General features: G+C 36.2%; 1 protein-coding gene across 1 annotated transcript in view; it reads left to right on the top strand.

Moving 5' to 3' along the window:
* Positions 1–3,511: 3,511 nt before the first annotated feature.
* Positions 3,512–20,209, top strand: part of LOC129248566 (uncharacterized) — a 58,617-nt gene continuing 41,919 nt past the window's right edge. The window contains exon 1 of the mRNA XM_054888163.1: positions 3,512–3,716. The gene's annotated coding sequence lies outside the window, so the exon portion shown is untranslated. The remainder of the gene's footprint in view (positions 3,717–20,209) is intronic.

The following is a 20,209-nucleotide window of genomic DNA, read 5'->3' as shown; positions in this document are numbered from 1 at the left end:
CATTTTTCTGGCAGAAGGATCGCACAGATGGTTGAGGACTTCGCTAAATTATGTGTGTCTGCGCAACTACCGCGATTGGCGCCACTGTTGCAATGTGTAACTGTGTTTTTCTTTTTGCTGTTTGCTTGTTTTAGCAGCCACAATGCAAGTAATGCGTTGACTTTTGTGCGGGAGTAAGGATTGGAAGGATAAGTTGTTGGGTTTGAGGAATGAAGTTATTATAATTTTTTTTTTTTTTTTTTTTTTTTTATGAGAAACTAGGAAAGTAGGTAAGTATGGGAAAGTGCGAGAACCGTGCTTTACGTGGGAACTCACAACCTCTGGGATGGCAGGCTAGTGCACTTACGCTAGACTATCGAGGCCGAGTACTTAAAGAAGCAGACTAGATAATTAACTACAGGTGGCGAAGAATTAAAATCAGACTCTGTAGCGCTAAAGACCTTGAAAATTGTTCGCAGCTCTTCAAAACGGGTTCTGGAATATAAGCAAAGGCTAAACTTTGTTCTAAGGTGAAATGACCGTGAGTTTTATGTGGATGCCCGGACACTGTGGTGTATAAGCCAATGAACTGGTTGATGAATTGGCGAGCTGCGGCTCTTTGAAGTGTGCTTTTGGATCGGAGTAAGATTTATAGCCAACAATAGCGGGCATAGTCTGGTCCATCAAGGTGCTCATTAATAAAGCTCAAAGAACCTGAAAGAACCGTTGGTGCAGTACTGACACATGCAAGACAACCAAGTGTTTCCCGAAAAAAGTCTGACAGAATGAAATCAGTTTCAGAATCAGATTAAGATTCTTTCTCAGATAGAGGAAGAGTGCGCTATGAGCCCACTGATAGGACATAACCTTTGAGCAAAATTCCTTCTCAAATAGAAGAAGAGTAAGCTACGAGCCCTGAGAAAACTAATTACGACACATAACCCATAGGCATCCTAACGTATGGCACAGAAGCTTGGACGATGACAACATCCGATGAAGCGGCTCTTGGAGTTTTTGAGAGAAAGATTCTGCGCAAAATTTTTTGCCCTTTGCGCGTTAATGGCGGCGAGTATCGATGGAACAATGAGCTGTATGAGCTTTACGACGACATAGACATAGCCCAGCGAATGAAGATCCAGCGGCTACGCTGGTTGGGGCATGTCGTCCGAATGGATACAAACGCTCCGGCTGGTGGTAGCAGAGGAAGAGGAAGGCCTCCTCTGTGTTGGAAAGATCAGGTGGAGAAGGACTTGGCTTCACTTGGTGTGTTCAACTGGCGCGCTTTGTTAAACTCGGCCAAATTCGCGTAAGCGGTTATAGCGCCAATTAAGAAGAAGAAGAACCCATAGGTGATTCACTGTACACATCTTGTTTCGAGGATGAGAAATGCTACCGCTGTACCACTTCTACCAGACTTAGATGGTATATTTTTGAGTCAGATGTACTGAAAATGAATGATCTATATTCTCTTTTCCCTGACAAAGTGCCAGCATTAACACTTACCTTGGACTAAGTAAACAATTGAGTAGTAAAGTTCTCTCTCGATGAAAAAAACTAACACTATCGTATGGCACACAAGCTTGGACTATGATAACATCCGATGAGGCGTCCCTTGGAGTGTTTGAGAGAGAGGTTCTACATTGCCCGTGAATTTCTAAAACTTTGAAGGATGGCTTTAAATTTATGAGTGTTCGTTTCTTAGAGAATCTACTGCATTGTTAGGAACATTGAATGGATCCTCCAAAATACTGGAAAAGGTAAGTGGGCAGGTGTGATTAATTTCTTCTTTTCGGGGTGTCTGAGGCATACTCTTTAAAATCAGTCAACCTTTCTTAAACTAATCTTGTCTAAGGAACGTTACCTAGGTCTTATTGCGCGCAGGTAGATAAAACCTTGAATATGAAATAATTAGTAATTAGTATTTAATAGAAGAAAACTTCTTGATTAAACGACAAATCTTGACCTTTATCACATTTACTAGTCTCAGCTGGGAACTTAAAGACCAGTATGGCCAAGGAAGGAAGGACAAAAATAAAGAGCTTCAGGTTCTAATAAAAAGCTGTATTGGTGGATGAAGGCTTAAAGGTGTAGGTTCCTTCATTAGTCTTATTAATTCGTAGGAGAAGCTCAGCTGAATGGCGGCATGATCCAGCATAAGAAGATTATTTAAGTGGAATTTTTTTGTGCCGTGATCGAGAGAACAAACAAGGCTTCGTTTGCTGGAAAAGCAAGCAACTAATACCGGTTGACAGCTACCAACGGAGAATCCCTTTCAATAGCATGGCCTACTTTGAATTAAGTAGGATATCATCACAAAAGACATACAACAACTGTGTTCTCAAACAATTACAATTTATGGGCAAGTACAACTTCGGGCCGAGGGCAAAATTTGGATATTCTAGAATTATAGCAGACAGTGAAAAGCCGTTTGAATCGGTGATCCATTTGAACTCTGCGATGGGATAGACAAATAATTTAATTGCCATGTGGATAGCCCTTAAATTATTCGCTGAGGATCGCTACTGGGACAAAAATAAAAGTCGGACTATGGAAAAGACCGAGCACAAAAGGAAAGTTAAAGAAAATACCTTGGAAAAAAAAACAAAATATTCTCATGACAACTGATTCTACGTTAGCAGAACGAAGGACTATCTCTTTGGTAGCATTTCACAAAAATGTATAAATTTATAAGTAAGCTTTTATAAGTCTTTCATTTTTTATTTCTATAGCACAGAAGCATGAACGATGGCAGCCGTTAGAGGGTTCGAGAGAAAGATACTAGCGAAGATTTTTTTGTTAATTATTTTTTTTGAAATTGTTCAATTTATGAAACTTAGATTTAATGGTTTCTGCTGCTAAAAAAAATAAATTAAAATTTAACAAAAAATAAAATCAAAAATCAAATAGATTAACGAAACCAAGTCAAGACAAGTCTTGTCGAGGCCCTACGCTCCCGAGAGGAGTGAATAAGGAAAAAAATAATATTAATATAAGAAACTCTCCTATCAATCTAACTGAAAGCGAATTAACTTTGCCAGAAATATAGTTTGCATTCTACAACAAATCTGAAACTGCATAGTGGCACTGGAAGACACAGCGCATTCTTACACACAAACGCAAATCTTTCATACAACCAGCGCAAACACTATGCTACAAAAGCGTAAACAGCAAAATAGCTCTACGTGGGCGTAGTATTACTGGCAACTCACTTTCTGCTAGTTTTGTGTTGTTGCTGCTGCTGCTGTTGAGGTGATCGTGTTGCTGGCTGCTACTCACAGCAACATCAACGATACAGTGACACGTTTTGCTCGATTTAAATTACCAACTATGCAGCGCAATGAACGTTCGTTCAAACGAGCACTCACTTAGCCACTCACCAGGTACCACCTAATATACTTATAGGTACGTATGAGTGTAGGCATGTGAGCGATATGAGTGTATGCGTAGGTATTATAGGAAAGAGCGCGATTATTAGCCTGGCTAACTTCTCTTTGCGGTTAGTTGGTTGATTGTTGCTGCTACTGCTGGTGCTGCTGCTGCTGATCGTTCGCCAACAAAATAGAACGCGACCAGTCTTCGTTCAAACGCTAACCGTAGTGGTTTGTAAGTTCGCTTGCTAAAATCGAAACGAAAGAGTTCTTAGTACTGAGTGACATTTTTAACGTGCGATCGGAAGTCGTCTCTCAGTCGCTGAAGTTAATGTTTACGTTGTGTGTGTTTATGAGCGCACGTTCAAGGTGAAGGATCAAATCAAAATAAACAAATGTGCTATAGTGAGAATCTAATAAAAATCAATTTGAATTATTGATTGTTTTGATTTGGAAACGAAAGTGTGTGTGTGTCTGGAGAAGGAGGTACGCGCTTTGAACATCTGTTAAAGGGTCTACAATTTGCAAGTTTTGAGGCGTTTTGTTGTTTGCAGTGAAGATTTCGCATTTTGTGTGAAAATAATTTGAAATTCATTGTGTTTATAGACACTGAGAGTGACGGATCTTACGTTGTGAGCAAGGGTGAGCAAATGTAGAAGCGATTTTAATAGATAAATTAAATTAGATAACTTTAAGAAATGGTTGAATTTTTTCTTTTTAATTTAGTGGTTTGCTAAGGGAAAAATGTTCGGTGTAAAAATTAGTTTTAAATAATTGAAAAACATTTGAAAAGTAGTAGATTTTTTTTTCAAATTTAACGATTGGAAAAAGTTGTTCAAGAAATGGTAACGTTGTGGAAATACATGGCTATCGACAACAACATTTTGACAAAGTTTTACTAATTTTGACAATTTTCCTTTTGTTTTTTAATGTTAATTATTTTTGTATAAAAGTAAACTTCATTGCCCAACAAAACCCACATAAATCAAATTTTAAAAGTTTATGCAAAAATTAGAAAAATACCATAAACTTTTCATCCGAATTCCACGGTTTTCAATTAGAATTTATGGCAAGATTTTTGGAATGCAATTTTATAGCTTTCTAAGCAAGTTTGAAAAAAAATTTTGGGGTCAGGATGAAAAGTTTGTGAAATTTTTCTTATTTTTACATTAAATTTGAAAATTGTATTTATATAGTTTTTGTTAGAAAATGAATTGTAATCTTCTATATATATAAAAAGAAGTTACATTTCCTATGGTAATCTTATAACTCAAGAACCGCCAAATCGATTGACACAAAAATTTTAGAGTTCTTTTCTATCTTTGAGGAGGTGGTTTGTGTGAAGTTTGATTGAAATCGGTGCAGCCGTTCCTGAGTTATGACATTTTATGTGAGTGATGGTTTCCTCTCATACGAAATGCCTGTATGGGAAAAACAACAACAAATACACAGCCGCTTATGAGCGTTTCTGTTGTACTGTTGTGGTTGTAAGTGTATTATGTTAATATTAATTTTGGACGAAAATATAATAAAAACTGGAGCATTCAAGGAACTGGAAAAACATTTTTAACTTTATTTATTTTAGCATAATTTATTAAGCATAAAAAATTGAAATGGAAAGTAAAGAATCAAAGTTTAATTACAAGTTTTTATCGGCTCTTTCACCTTACCTGTATATAGGTGACCACCACAATCAAATTTTACAAAAGTACAGAAAAGGCTATTGTGGCATCTTTAGAAAGTATGTTGAATGAAAAAAATCAACTAATTCAACTGTTTAAACATTTTACGAGTTCTATAAAGAAAATTTAATATGAAAAATTTCTTGCGATATAAAAAAAACATTTTATGTATAGTGGTGCGAAGCCCACTGGGAAATGCTAGTTTTATATAAAAATAACCATGCAAAAAAAAATATCCAAATTGGTTGTTCCATTTTGCCACGGGGTGTAAAAGAGCGACTTCTCGATTGTTTCTGAACATGTCCCATTATATGATATTTTATATCGTTGCAACTAGAATTTGGGAAAAATTTGTGAACGACCTAGCAATCTATAACATGGATTCTAAGAATCTCTTCAATTATCGCGCATATTTTCTCATATATTGTGAATATTTTTTCCATATTAAGCTCAAGTTCGGTCGTGATTCATATGGAAGAAAAAGCTGAAAATCTTATGCCACAAAAAAAAAAACAAATAATATATTAAAAATTAAGTGGACTTTTAAGCGACTTCAAACTCACACTTTATTGTATTAAAATTGAATGGGCTATACAAATGTATATCCAGAAGTTTTCTTAAGATTTATTGATTTCTTAAGAATTTGAAAATCTTTTGAAATATTTTAAATTTAAAAAATTTTTGAATTTTGTGCAAAATCTTCAACTTTGAACTCAGAGTTTTTTATTGTATTATATACTATATTTTTATAAAAATTTAACGATAAAAATTTAGCATCAAAAACATTGCGAACATTGTAAAAAGATAAAGTGAATTAATTATATGAGCACAACTGTTTGAGGTTTTGAAACATAAAGTTTCTAACTTTCGGTTGAGCTAAGCTTTGATTAATTAATCAATTTGAGTGTTCATAATAAAAATTCATTCAATTTGGGGCATGCCTCGTCAGAGAATGGCAAGCAAGGATTGAGTTTAGCCCCCGGAGTTGTCCAATCCAATTATATTGTGGAACAAAAAGAAGATAATAATGTGGTGTATCAAATATCAAAGAGTAAAAGCTGCAGAATTATGAACGACCTTCCGTTTTCCCCCAAAATATTACAATTTTTTTAACAGTGTATTGAAGTTTTCCTATTTTGACTCTTTTGGTTCATTAAATTATTAAAAAAAATCATATAAAACAGCATTTGACATTGCCTTTTAGAGTCTACAACCAAATTTCATGGCGCATATTTTTTTGAAACAATTAAGGTATTTTAATTAAGTATTCTTTCAGTTTTTATAATTATGAGCCAATTGGCAGCACTTAACCAACGAAAGGAAGGCAATGGGAACTAGGACGAAAAAGAAGATCACGATGGGTTAAATGTCCCATTAGAAAGAAGAAAAATCGATAATTGTGAATACAGTCCTTTTTTCTGATGCGCATCGTTTGTCCGATTGTCGAGTCAGTTCTTCGTTTTCGGTGAGTGGCAACAGATGATTGAGTAGAGCCCCAGATAAGTCCCATATTGTAAAGTTAAAAAAAAATAGAATTTGAAAACAAAATCAACCCAATAGACTGGTAATAATTACAAACCCAGTATTTCTTACCTATATGGGTAATATTGACCCTTATTTGTTAAAATCTGAAAAATATTTAATTTGCATTTTAGATTAATCTTCCATCTAACCTACAAACTTAATATCTAACAAAAATATTTTCTGGAAATTTTCAGAAGAGGTCTTCTCGGACGAAATTGTGTGCGATAAAGGACAACATTTTGTGCACCATTAATTTATACCTCAACGCTTTTACGTTCGAATAATAATTATTCTTATCAATCGTTTTAACGATGCCATTTGGCGGGCTCGGAGCTGCGAGTTCATAACTAATCTGAAAAAACTCGATCCCTTAAGACGTTACACAAAGCCAGAAACCAAAAAAGGGCTTTAGAAAAAAATAACGTCCGTTAAAGGCGCGATGCCATAAACCTCATCGAATAGTCAATCTTGGTCGAAAACTTGTGGATTGTGTTGGCCTTAATTATGCCGCGTTTTTCTTGTGGCCGCTGAAATAAAACTTTGCCTCGCCCAGAATTCTTTGATTGAATGATTCTTTGATTCTTTGACCAAAATCTAAATTTGCGTATTTGCAACTGAGCCGCAGTTTCGGTAATATTTTTTAAGAATTTTACCACTTTCGGCAAGCGTGAAAAGATTAACAAGTGGAATTGCCGCACAGAGGGTAATGCAGAGAGTGACAGTTTGACACGTCTTTGGAGCGGTGGCATCATTGGCCCATTTTGCCCATTAGGTAACATTATTGCCTCTCCATGACTACAATCAATCTGTTGCGCGCCTAGTTTGATAATTCTGATACCAGTCGCATCGGCGTTATCAATTGGCCACTTCGAAGCTACTGACGCCTTTCTCCCTTTTTTTGTAGCAAGTCGTGAAGGACTATAATAGCGAACAATTCATGAACGATTCAGGTCCTTAAGCCGAAAAAAACTAAACTTTTTTTTTTCTTTTTTAGAATTTTTAAAAATAAACTGCTATATGGACCATCCTGTGTATAGAGATGTATAAACTCAAATCATTAGCGCTTGTCAATAAAATTATTCTTTAAAACTTCTTCTGCTTCTACAATTTGCTATTTACATATATATGTATGTATATGTGTAAGTATGCATGTAAATTGTAAACAAGTGTATTATGTCGTTTGTGACATTTAGTTGCCTAAATGATGGTAGGTAGATATGATATGAAATGATATTTTATGCTAATTTATGCGCATGCGAACATGTAAAACACATACAAACATACATAGGTCTAAACTTGACGATCTTCAAAGTTTCAAACCGACAAAAATTCGATCAAACAACTCACCAAATATTCGACTATTTAGCATACATACTTACAATACACATATATGGATATGTAAATACCGTGGAGTAAAAATCATGGCAATGACTATATTTGCACAAACTAGTCATAAAATGAATACAAAGTGGTACTAGTGTGTCTAGTACTATTTTGTTTAGATGACAATAAACGCTCTGGTTAGCGTATTTCCACACTCGTTTCTGCTCTCAATCACGCAATAACTTTTTGTACTTTACACCGAAAGTAAACCTAATTTGTGATGCTAGTTTTTTGCGACTTTGTAGGTAAACTCCATCGAATTTATAACATTTCATTTTCTAAAAAAAACCCTTCCTGTGAATATCTGCTTAGAACCGCCACAAAATTTAGTAGTTTCAATTTAAAATTTCTCACTTTTCCTAAAATGTTGGAGTGTTAGTTTTTCTAACTTCTATTTTGCTTTCTCATAATATCATAGACACCTTCGATTCGCCACTTCTCTGCTCACTATCTCGAAAAATTCGACAAGACCGATAATTGCTCATTAACATTAAAAGACGAAAAGCTGCGTACTTAGGAATATTATGAGAAATATCACGGGCTGGTATTAAAACTTCAAGAAAAATAGGGGGAAAACGATGAATTTGCAGAAAACAGTTTTCTTAGGAACTCAGGAACTTTATTATTTTATTTTATTATTGGTCGGCTGTTTTCGCACTGCGTCCTGAAGAGATCTATTGTGCAGCCATGTAGCCTACTGAAACAGTTTTAGGCTGTTAACAAATCCTAAAAAGGTCTGTATGCTTAATTTATACCAGGAGGTTTAGATCTGTAACACCATTTCCCAGGTAATTTAGTCTGCGTAGTGTCACTGCTGGGCAGTCGCAGAGAATATGTTCCGGTGTTTCCTGTGCCTCTTTGCAGAGTCTACAGGAATCGTTTTCTATTGCACCTATATTTTTCATGTGATAATTAAGTTTACAGTGTCCTGTTAGTTGTTCAGTTTAAAGTTTTATGTCCTTCCTGCTTAGGTTAAGAGTTGCTTCTGCCCTCATCTGTTCTCGATCTATGATCCTTTTCGACTGCCACATGCTCTATTGGGCTCTCCAGTAGTCGATTAGGCCTCATTGTTTCTGCTCACGTAGAAAGGCACTTTTGAAGCTGTTATTTACTCCGCAGAAAGTTTCAGGACCTATGAAGATGGTTGGTTGGTTAGAGTGGTGATTCATCCAGAATCCAACTAGCGCTTCCGCACCATTTTGTTGCCACATCCTCGTTACCAAATTGTTTAACAGTTATTTGCAGCAGGACTATATCCAGTCTGTGCGGTTTAGGAACCTTATTAGGTTGTTGACGTCTACGCCAGACAGTTGCTCGAGACTGTCGAACAGCGGTTTGCCCAGGGTTAACATTCTGTCCTTCCATAGGGCAGGGCATTCACAGAGGAAATGGAAGATTGTTTCTTTTTCCTCCGGTTGTTTACAACTATGACAGTATGTGTTGTGAGGGATGCCCATTTTGGCGGCTTGTTCTCCGATAGACCAGAAGCCAGTTATGACTGCCGTAAGTCTGCAGGTGTCCCGTCGTTTCATGTTTATTAATGTCAACGATTGCTTGAGGTTGTAGGTGGGCCATAACGTTCTGCTGATTTTGCATTTCGTCTGGTCTCTCCATCTACAATCTGCAATTCGAAGGTATTTTAGAGAAATTGCATTCTTGACCGCACCTAGTGGAGTGAATACTGGTACTGCAAGAGCGCTATTCATGGCAGATCCCCCTCTTGCCAGTTCATCAGCTTTTTCGTTACCTTCTATGTTCCGGTGTTCCGGGACCCAAATCAAGGTTACTCTATGGTTTTCACTCAAGTTGGTGAGGCTATTCCTACTTTGCTCCACCACTTTAGAGGTTGTTATAGTCGCGTCCAGCGCCTGGATTGCGGCTTGGCTATTCGAAAGAATAGCGATATTGCCCTTAAAAGAGAAATCTGCGATTAGTAACCTACAGGCTTCCCCAATTGCTAGTACTTCCGCTTCCTATGAAGATAGTGTTTGCCACATTTTTCGCTAAAGTGTCCGCAATTTCAAGGAACTTTTCTAACAACAGCAGGAAATCGAGATGATGAAATTGTTAAAAATACAATTTAATATTGTAGTTGTTAAATGTTATTCATTATTTTTCAAGACCTTTAATTTTTAATTTTTATTTTAATAGTTTCAAGTTCGATATTTTATCTGTAAAATTGTGGGATCGCCAGCAGAAGGAGAAGATTGGAGCTCAAGCAACCATTTTCTTCGCTTTACTCACACTAGTAAACATGGACACTGAAGCCATTTTTGGTGAAATATTCTGTATCTGTTCAAACTTTGCACAGATAATATAAAAAATCAGGAAATTTTAATCAACATATTTTAAACAGAGTTTTCTGTAAACTTCAACGTACGCAGTTTGGCTTCCCACTTAGTTTTAATATAATAAATTGCAAATTTTGAGGCGGAAAAAATAGTCATAAAATGTTTTATAATTTTTTACATGATGTGAGAGAAATTGCTTGACTATCTGTACAAAGTATAGCAATTGGTATCGCTTTTAGGAGTCCCAGAAATCGATTTTATCGATTTTACTATCAGAAAGAAACCGATGAGATGATATCTAATGGAATGTACCTAAACATAGTTGGTTTCAAACTTTTTTCATTTCGCCACTTCTCTGCTCGCTTTCTCTAAGCTCTACTCTTCTGACGAAAAATTTGCATGTAAAAGCAAGAACAAAGTTATCGAGTAAGATTCACCGCTAGCGAGTTTAGTTATTCATACCTCATTCAACTGGTATAACTCACTTTTTTCTATGCTGCCAACTCTCTTTCGAGAGAGTTTCATCAGACCGCGTTTTCACAGGCAGACTTTTGCTGCTTTAATTTAACGACTACTCGTTTAATATTCCCGTCGTATTCACTTACCTTAAAATTCTTAGTTTTTAGTCTACAGTCAAGAACAACATTGAGAAGAACGAGAACAAAAAAGGATGTTGAGGAAGTACGAGCATCGCAAATAACGAGTTGAAGCAACAAATGTATCCCCGTATGAACGCGGCCTTATTAAAACTCATTAAGCGCTTCCAAGCAAATGCAAACTTTTACAGTTCTTCTCCAGTGCTACGAGCATATATTTCTTCACCTATTCGCCACTTGCTGACGCTTGGCGAACCGAAGAGGTCTCATCTATCACAATTATGTATGACTTTTCATAGTTTTTTTTTTTTTTTTTTTTTTTTTTTTTTTTTTTTTTTTTTTTTTTTTTTTTTTTTTTTGTCGGGACAACTAGCAAGTGCAGCACTCAGACATTAATTGAGTCCATTGTACTACACTTGGATTCCCTTTTAATTTTCTTTAAATCTACCCGATCTCCGAAGAAATCTGTAACTTTCATAGTTACAAAATTGGAAAAAAATCCTGCTCTCTCAAAGATAAATCAAAACTCTGGCTTCTTTCAAATCATTAGTATATGCAAAGGCAACCGACAGAGTAAACAAGTGGAAGCTAAGTGTGGTCCGATACTACTCCAAAAGGGACTATACTCGAACTACCCAACTAAATATCCACACCGATTTACTGCTGCGTATGCATAAAAAATCGTTTACACATACACACATCTTCACGTTTTTGTGTGGCGCTTTTAAAAATATTTGTTTAGCAAAAGTTGTATATAAACCAATTAGTAACCGCTTGTGGGCGACGCTGCTTGCGCATTCTCAAATCTGTTTAATTAAAGCGATTATAAATGCTTATTTGGATAATTGGATATTTTATGAGCTGTTTATGCGCTTATTTTGTGTAAGTTGCACTCAATTTGAATGTAAAATTTCGATTAAATTAGTACACCATACTTTTTATACAATGCACCTATAACTCGAGGGTGTTAATAAAATTAAGTAAAATAAATGAATGTAAAATATTTTAGGATGCAATAGTATGGACCAAAACAAGTTAGACAGTCTTAATGAACATAGATTCGCATAGATTAACGATTTTCGATATATAGGTAGATATTGCAGGTTACTCTTCTCTGAAACATTTAAATATTTCCAAACACCTGTTTATTTATTACTAGTCAAAAATCCCGTCCCTCGACCAGATCAATCCATTCTGAGCAAAAAATACTACTATAAAATATTAAATATGTAGACTCTATCATTTTTATGAAACTCCCAATTTGCGGGTGGGAAAATTTCCATAGAGAAGTGATAAATATCATGTAAAATAAAGTGCGAAACGTGTATTTGACTGCAGACTTGGCACCAAACGATTATGACCTTTTTAAGTATTTATAAAATTTGTTTGCACAAAACTGGTAGCGAGAGAGGCTTGCGAAGATGAACTGGTCGGATAGAGGGCTTTCTTCAAAATATTATCAAACGAAACTGGCGCTTATTAATCTCAAATAATCCTGGTTGGTTGGTTCGTTAAAGTGGAGATTCCCCAATAATCCAATTAGCTCTTCCGCACCATTTTGTTGCCGCATCCTCGCTACCATCAAGTTATACGGATTATTCCTACACTACTATATCCAGTCTGTGCGGTTTGTGAACCCTATTAGGTTGTTGACGTCTAGGCCTGACAGTTGTTCGAGACTCTCGAATAGTGGTTTGCCCAGGGTTGACATTCTCTCCTTTTATAGGGCAGAGCATTCACAAAGGAAATGGAAAATCGTTTCCTTTTTCTCCGGTTGCTTACAACTGTGACAGAGATGTAAGGGATGCCCATTTTGTCTACTTGTTCTCCGATAGACCAGAGGAAAGTTATACCTACCGTAAGTCTGAAGGTATCTTCCTTTCATATTTATCAGTATTGACGTTTGTTTGTGTTTGTAGATGGGCCATAACATTCTGTTTATTTTGCATTTCGTTTGGTCTCTCCATCTACAATCCGCGATTCGGAGGTATTTTGAGGAAATTGTATTCTTGAGAGCACCCAGTGGTGTGAATACCTTTTCCGGAAGAATGTTATTATGGTCGATCCTCCTCTAGCCAGTTCTTCTGGTTTTTCGTTACCATCAATGTTCTGATGTTCCGGGATCCAAATTAAGGCAACGTTATGATTTACACTCAAGATGGTTAGGGTATTCCTGCTTTTTTTCACCAGTTTAGAGGTTGTTGTAATTGAATCCAGTACAAGAAGATACTACAAGCATTAGGAAGACGTGCAGATTTTTCAATTCTAAAAAGAGTGTCAAAAATTACTATTGGGATGATGTAATCAGCCCTTCTCGATGTGAATTGTAAGTTTTTTCCCTCCAGCGCTCCGCTTCATGTAACCTGCCATATATCACTCATGGTAGCCATCTTCTTAATATGGAGATCTACTAGGATAACGCGTGTCAGTGCATTAAGAGCCACCCTTGGACATGAGCTCGATGCACCGATTGTAATTGTACAGGCTGATCTTTGAATAATACTAATCCTAGGTATGATAATTCCTTTGTCGAAATAAAGCGAAAAAATAATCATTCGCTTTTATCTTACCAAAATTAATAGGTCTATGAATAAGTTCGTGCGGTTTTTTTCGAAATTTGAATTTCGGATCATTCCCATGGCTTTTAAACGTTTGGAAATGGTTGATTGATCAACTCCCAAAGTTTTTGCAACCTCTTCTTGCGTTTGAGCCGGATCTTGATCGAGCAATTCCTCCAATTCGGTATCCATGAACTTTGGCGGCGCGGCCAAAATCACCACTTTTAAAGCGTGCAAACCACTTCTGGCACGTTCGCTCAGCTAGAGCATGCTCACCATAAACTTCCACCAAGATACGATGACTTTCGGCTGCTTTTTTCTTCATATTAAAATAATGAAGAAGAATTCCCCGCAAAAACACATTATTTGGCACGAAATTCGACATTTTCAAGTGTGGTAAAAATATTGTTGTTTACGCTTCAAATAAAAAACTTATACTGACGTTTGTGCCTTACGACAGTAGCTCTCCAATGAATGTTTGGAAATGTGGATCGATGGAATAATAATCAAGTTACGCCATCTGTTGTAAAACCGCACGAACTTATCCATAATAAATTAAGTGGATGAAGTATAAGCCAACTTAGCTTTGATGCTTTTACGAGTATAGGTGCGCGAGTTTAGTGCATAGTTTGGGCTTTATAACTAAGCCGCCATCAATTCGAGGATCGAAGTTAAATTAAAAAAAAGCTGAGTTAAAAAAAGAATCTTATAAAGAAATAAATTGAAACTCCAATAAATATAATGTACCTTTGTGCATGAAAGTTCTTAAAGCTCTGAAGGCCTACATTTATAATTACGTTGATTGTTTGACCCCTTTAAACTCATTTCATTGATGAAGGTTAGCGCAGCAATAAAATATTTATTTCCTCTATATTGAGACGTTATTATGATACATTAAAATTAAATCATTTTAATTTAGCTTCTGCGCAGTTGTAAATTAAATAGGCAACCATCAATGGCTCATCACACAATGGGAATTTATAGATGTATTTGTATACTCATCAACAAATAAAACATTAATATTTATAATAAACCTTTTGCTATATTTTCTTAACATTTTATACTATCAAATCCTCTATGTGCGAGGTCAGGGATTGTAACTCATTTCGATTAGAACCAAAATAATGGAAAATAATAAATACAAAAATTTTGTGTTGATGTGAACTTATAGGGCCGAAGTTATAAAGAAGTGAAAGGCAGGCTTTTTTTGTTTTTTAATTCAACTTTATTTTGTATTCCGTCTATATTCTAATTCATAGAAAATCTTTTACAAATATTTGACTTCATTTAAAAAATGACAATGATTTAAGTATTAAAGGTGCCTATATTTCCTATGAAATATCCTTTCTAGTAAACAAATTTAACATTTTATAGGTATCTCTTATATGCGCTGGATCAGTGTTTTCCTTTTCAACCTTAAAAGACACGTATTGGTGGCATGGGAGTAAAGGCCAGTTTATTTGGTTGTGATTGAATACAATCTCGGTATTTGGTGGCTAGATTTTTGATTTCCTCTTTTATTTAAGGAATTTTAAGTTCCGATAAATTTGGACATTTGTCATGAACCACGAGGCATTTGCCACACTGCGTAGGGTCTTGGACTGAAAACGTTACAAATTTTTAAGTTTGAATTTGATGCTGTCCTCCACAGTTCGATTCCTTTAGTCCACACTGGTTTGAGTACAGATTTGTAGGCGATAATCTTGTTGTCCATTGAGAGGTGATTTGCAGTTTAGCAGTCCATTCCTTGTTTTCCTTGTTCACTCCTCTCGGGAGCAACGGGCCTCGCCAAGACTCGTACACGGTTCTGTGCTGTTGTTTTTGCACCGTCCAATGAGATGTCGGCATCTGCTAGTTCGCACAGCATCGACCTTCTCCAAGCGTTTTTTGGTCGATCGCGACCTTTGCTCCTTTGCCGCTTCCAGTCCAGTGCCGTTCTCGTGATGCTATCTGGTGGTTTTCTCAATTTGTCATCTATTCATCGCCACTTTCTGTATTTGATTTGCCTAAGGATAGGTTCCTCGTTAGTTAATCTACACAGTGCGTCGTTACTGATGGTGTTTGGCCAGAATATTCTGCAAATGATGCGGAGAAATTTGTTGATGAAGGACTGTAGCCTCTGTGTGATGGTGTTAGAGACCAGCTATGTTTCGCTTTCGTACAACAATACGGACCTCATGCATGAGTCGAATATTCGTAGTTTAGTGCGCCTGGAGATTTTCGAATTCCCCCATACTGTATGCATTCGTCCGACTGCCGCCTTGCTTTGTTTAGCCTGCAGTTGACATCTTCATCTGCCGTGATGATGCAGCCGAGGTAGCAGAAGCTTTCGACAAATCCCACCGGGCATCCGTCAACCAATATCTGCCTTGCGTTATTGTGGTTAACTCTCATAGCCTTGATCTTGGCGATGTTCCCCTCCAGTCCGACAGTGTGTGCCAGCGCAACTAGTCTGCCCGCCTTCGCTTGCATGTCAGAGAGTTTGTGAGAGAGGAGGCAGATGTCATCGGCGAGGTCCAGGTCCTCAAGATGTCTGGTGAAACTTCATTTTTGTTTTGAAACATTAATCATAAAATAAAATAAAATTTGCCACTGCTTTAGTCAATAGATTTTTAAAGGACTTTTCAAGTTCTCGGCGAATGTGATTTCGAAATTATAAAAACAGATTTTAATTTGTTACTTTGCCGAAAAAAGCTACGAACAATTTAAAGTTCTGACCGTACGCTTAAATAAATAAATAACTTACTTAATATGCAAATAATATTGTGATATTTTTTGTGTTGGTTTTTTATTTATTTATTTGAAATATATAGTTTTACAATATTTTAGAGACTAAATAAAAAACATGTCAAAGAAGAATAATACATACAGAGATAGACAAATGTCTATAAAACCACTTAGTTTGAAAGTCCGAAGATTTTATTGAAAGATGTCAGTTTTATTTCAAATCTTTCAAAAAAATTCATTTTTTAATACAAAATCACACAGTTATGAAGAAAAACGCAAAAAAAACTTTGGCTTTGAGTCTGCCTGCAGTAAATAAAAAATAACTTCGGCTAGGATAAATAGCTGCCCAAGAGAGGATCCACCTGGACAAAAAATCATTTTCGTCTATTGTGATGCCATACAGAACAAAAATACAGGTGGGAAAACCTAACAGGGGAGAAAAAAGAAGAAGGTGCTTTGGATTGGAGGATGCCAACCAAACGGCGGCTAATTACTTTGCGTTAACAGCTTAAAATTGCTGAACCTGACCTATCCACAGGTTTCGCAAAAAAGTGAGAGCCCAAATGTCTGAATCTTAGCGGGACTCTAGAGCGGGACAGCTGAGGAGAAAGTGAGGAGATGATTCCACATCATTCTCCAGACAGCTTTTGCAGAAAATATTTGAGGCTATCCTATGCCTCACCGCATGGATACCTAACAAACAATGCACAAAAACCAAATTCGAGAGCTGCGAGTTTGTTACCTCAGAAAATGCCCTTGAGTGTCTCCGATCTACCCGTGGCCAGAAGGCTCTTACTATAGCTACTTTAGTGTGAAAACTTTATTAAATGCTAGATTTTGTTGAATTTTAGTATTTAGTTGGTCGACCGTTAGCATCAACAACCGTTTGAAGTCGGCGTGACATCGAGTTAACTAAATTTTCCAGCTTTGCAGATGTTACACGGTTCCAAGCTTCTATTTTGCGCTCTTTGAGTATAGCAGCGCTAGAAACCTGATTTTTTCTAATTTTGCATTCCCAAAATTTCAATACTTTTCAATAATATTTAAAGCTGGACTTGGCGGTGGTATATTTTGGAGCTTAATAAAGCCGCAAATCCTGAACAATAGTTGCGGTGCGTTATGGATTATTATCTTGTTGAAAGATCCAACCTGCACCAAGCTGCTCCATACCCACCGAAGGTAAAAGAAGTAAAATAAAAAGCCTAAAAAATTAAATATCGCTTTTCATCTTTTATTGTAAAAAAAAAAATTCCTGAAAATACCCTCATTTTTCGAGTTCTCGACCACCGGGACCACTTAAGTGCAGCATTTTTTTCGCTCCAAACTTTTGCCTTTTGAGAGTAATCTGCGCAATGCCTTAGAGCTAATTGGGTCAACTTCTACACAGCAGAATATCTGAGACGGATTAGGCAGATGAGCATGAAAAAAATAATTTTTAGCTTCGTACGCAAATCAACATACTCTTTTTTGTATTAGTAGCCCTTTTCGAAAAAATTGTTACGAATTTCCCAATCCAGTGAAAAAAGTGGTTAGCAGGTAACCTTGATACCTAAATAAGCACCGTAAGTAATTCCTTCTCATGCCACTGCTTACATCTTGCTCCACAGCTAAGTAATCTGCTTTGATGGAAGGGTTTCAAATCGCATTATTAGCTACTTAACCAAATTAAAGGATTTTACTCATTGAAATCAATCGGCGTAAAAACCGAAGCGGCTTAAAGTGAGATATAAAAAAGCAACAGCTAATTTTTTTTGGAAAATTTCAAGGTCTTCTCAAGCAAGTACCCAGAGATTAAAACTGAAAAAAAAAAAAAAAAAAAAAAAAAAAAAAAAAAAACAATTTTAAATTTTTACCCACACTCAAAATATCAGCGAACCGCAACGAAATAATATTGAAATAATGAAATCAAAATAGAGAGGGAAACTGATCTTTTGCGGCGACAGCTTAAATCACTTAAATCACTTGATTGACGCAATAAAAAAGCTACCTAAAAATAAGAGATGTAAGATAGGGGATCACCCACACTGGCGTCGTCTCTTGGCTGTTTATTGTCTGTTGCAAGCTGTCGCCATTGTTGGCGCGTACTACACGACTTTGTTGCTGCAAATCAGTGCTGAGTAGTGGACAAATTGCAAGGGACAGTTTTCAGAACTTAAGTGATCATTTGTAAATATGTGTAAGTATGTGCGTGCGTTTGTGAATATAAAAAATAATACTATGATATTTTAATATTTTAATCGTTGCGGCATTTTGATTGATTAAGAAATCTGTGTCATAGTCTGCTATAGGCTTATGTTGTCGCAGCGTTGATTGAGAGATGGAAAGTGGCAGGTCGCAGCATGACTTTGTACACCGGCAATTGGCCACTCCTACACTTGGCAAATAATGAAGCAGAAAGTTTATATTGCTTACATGCTTACATGCGAACTCATCCAAAACCATTTGATAAAAAAGGGAGCCTATAAGAATTGAAAATAAAAATATCTACCTATAGTATATATGTATTTATACAAAGGGTGTTCCAAAATTCATGCAGTATAGTTGAGAGTGCACAGGCGGCCGCCGTAACCGAATGGATTGGTGCGAGACTACCATTAGGAATTCGGAGAGAACGTAGGTTCGAATCTTCGAGAAACACCAAAAGGAAGAAAACGTTTTTTCTAATAGCGGTCGACCCTTGGCAAAGGCAATGGCAAACCTCCGAATGTATTTCTGCCTTGAAAAAGATCCTCATAAAAAATATCAGCCGTTCGGAGTCGACTTGAAGCTGTAGGTTCCTCCATTTGTGGAACAACATCAAGACGCACACAAATAGGAGGAGGAGCTCGGCCAAATACCCAGAAGGGTGTACGCACCAATTATACATATATAATATATGTATTTAGTTAAAGATGAGCCTGAGCCTAAAATTCAGTGCGCAGGCTTGGGGCAACAAAAACTGCATTACGCAAAGTTTCAACTTTGTACAAAATTTTTCAAAATTTCATCAAAACTTTGAACATTTTAACTAGAATTTTTCTGGTTGTAGATATTATAAAGGACTCCTTCAAAAGTCGCCTCTAGATGTCGTTTTAAAATAAGACAGATAAAAAATTAGAGGCATTCAAGTTTCACATTTTTTATTTAAAATAAGGCTCTTAACAATTATATGCGAAATATTACGTCATTAAAATGTGCACCATGGGCACGTCTACAAGTAAAATCCGTCAAACAGTCCATTTATGAATGAATATTGTTGAGAATGTCGATATATCGAAGGTTGTTCAGCAACACTTTGCCTAACAGTAGCAATATTCTCAACAGAACATATAGTTTTTGGCCATCCTTTTTCAATACTCTACAGAGCCAGTTTCTTGAAATTTTTCCACCAACCTTTGAATTGTCAACACATTCGGACGGTCATTGCCGCCAAAAAAAGTCTCGAATCTTGCAATATGTTGTTCTCAAAGATCGGCCATTTTCATAATAAGTTTCAATAATTTGAACGCGTTGTTCTATCCTTGACAAATGTCAAAGATTATATGCAAAAAGGTACCGTCTAGGAATTATTCGCTACTGACTTATAGATGTCACTTTTGAAAGACCTTTTCTAACAAGGTGCAAGTTTCAAGTGACTACAAAATACCACTGAGTTTTGGAAATTTTTTTGTTGAAGGTGCTAGGCTCTTTCTTTTATAATATAATATGTAAAAAATTCGAGCAAGAACTTTGTAAGAGGAAATAGAAATGACTTTGTTGGACTAAAATTGAATGAGCTATAAAACTGTATGCTATTCTAAAAATTCAGCTTACAAAATTGAGTATTTTTTAGAATATTTCTGAATTTCGTTACTTTGTTAGAGAATAAACAATGCTTTTATTGAAAGTTAGTTAAATTAAAAAAAAAAATCTATAATATATATATATATATATAAACTAAATGCCAAAGTTTATAACCAAAGAGGTGTGTGGTTATAATAACAAAAATAGGCGGTAGTCCCACAGTCTTTCAAGCGAAGAAGTACAGAGAGCCGGGCAGCCTTATGTACACTATATATGTACACAATAACATTCAAACTCGGTAAGGAATGCTTCACTACCATCGTAGAAGTAAACCACTAC

Source organism: Anastrepha obliqua, chromosome 5 (assembly GCF_027943255.1).
Source record: "Anastrepha obliqua isolate idAnaObli1 chromosome 5, idAnaObli1_1.0, whole genome shotgun sequence".
Taxonomy (NCBI): Eukaryota; Metazoa; Arthropoda; class Insecta; order Diptera; family Tephritidae; genus Anastrepha; species Anastrepha obliqua.
The sequence above is the reverse complement of the archived record's forward strand: the minus strand, read 5'-3'. Positions and strand labels throughout refer to the sequence as shown.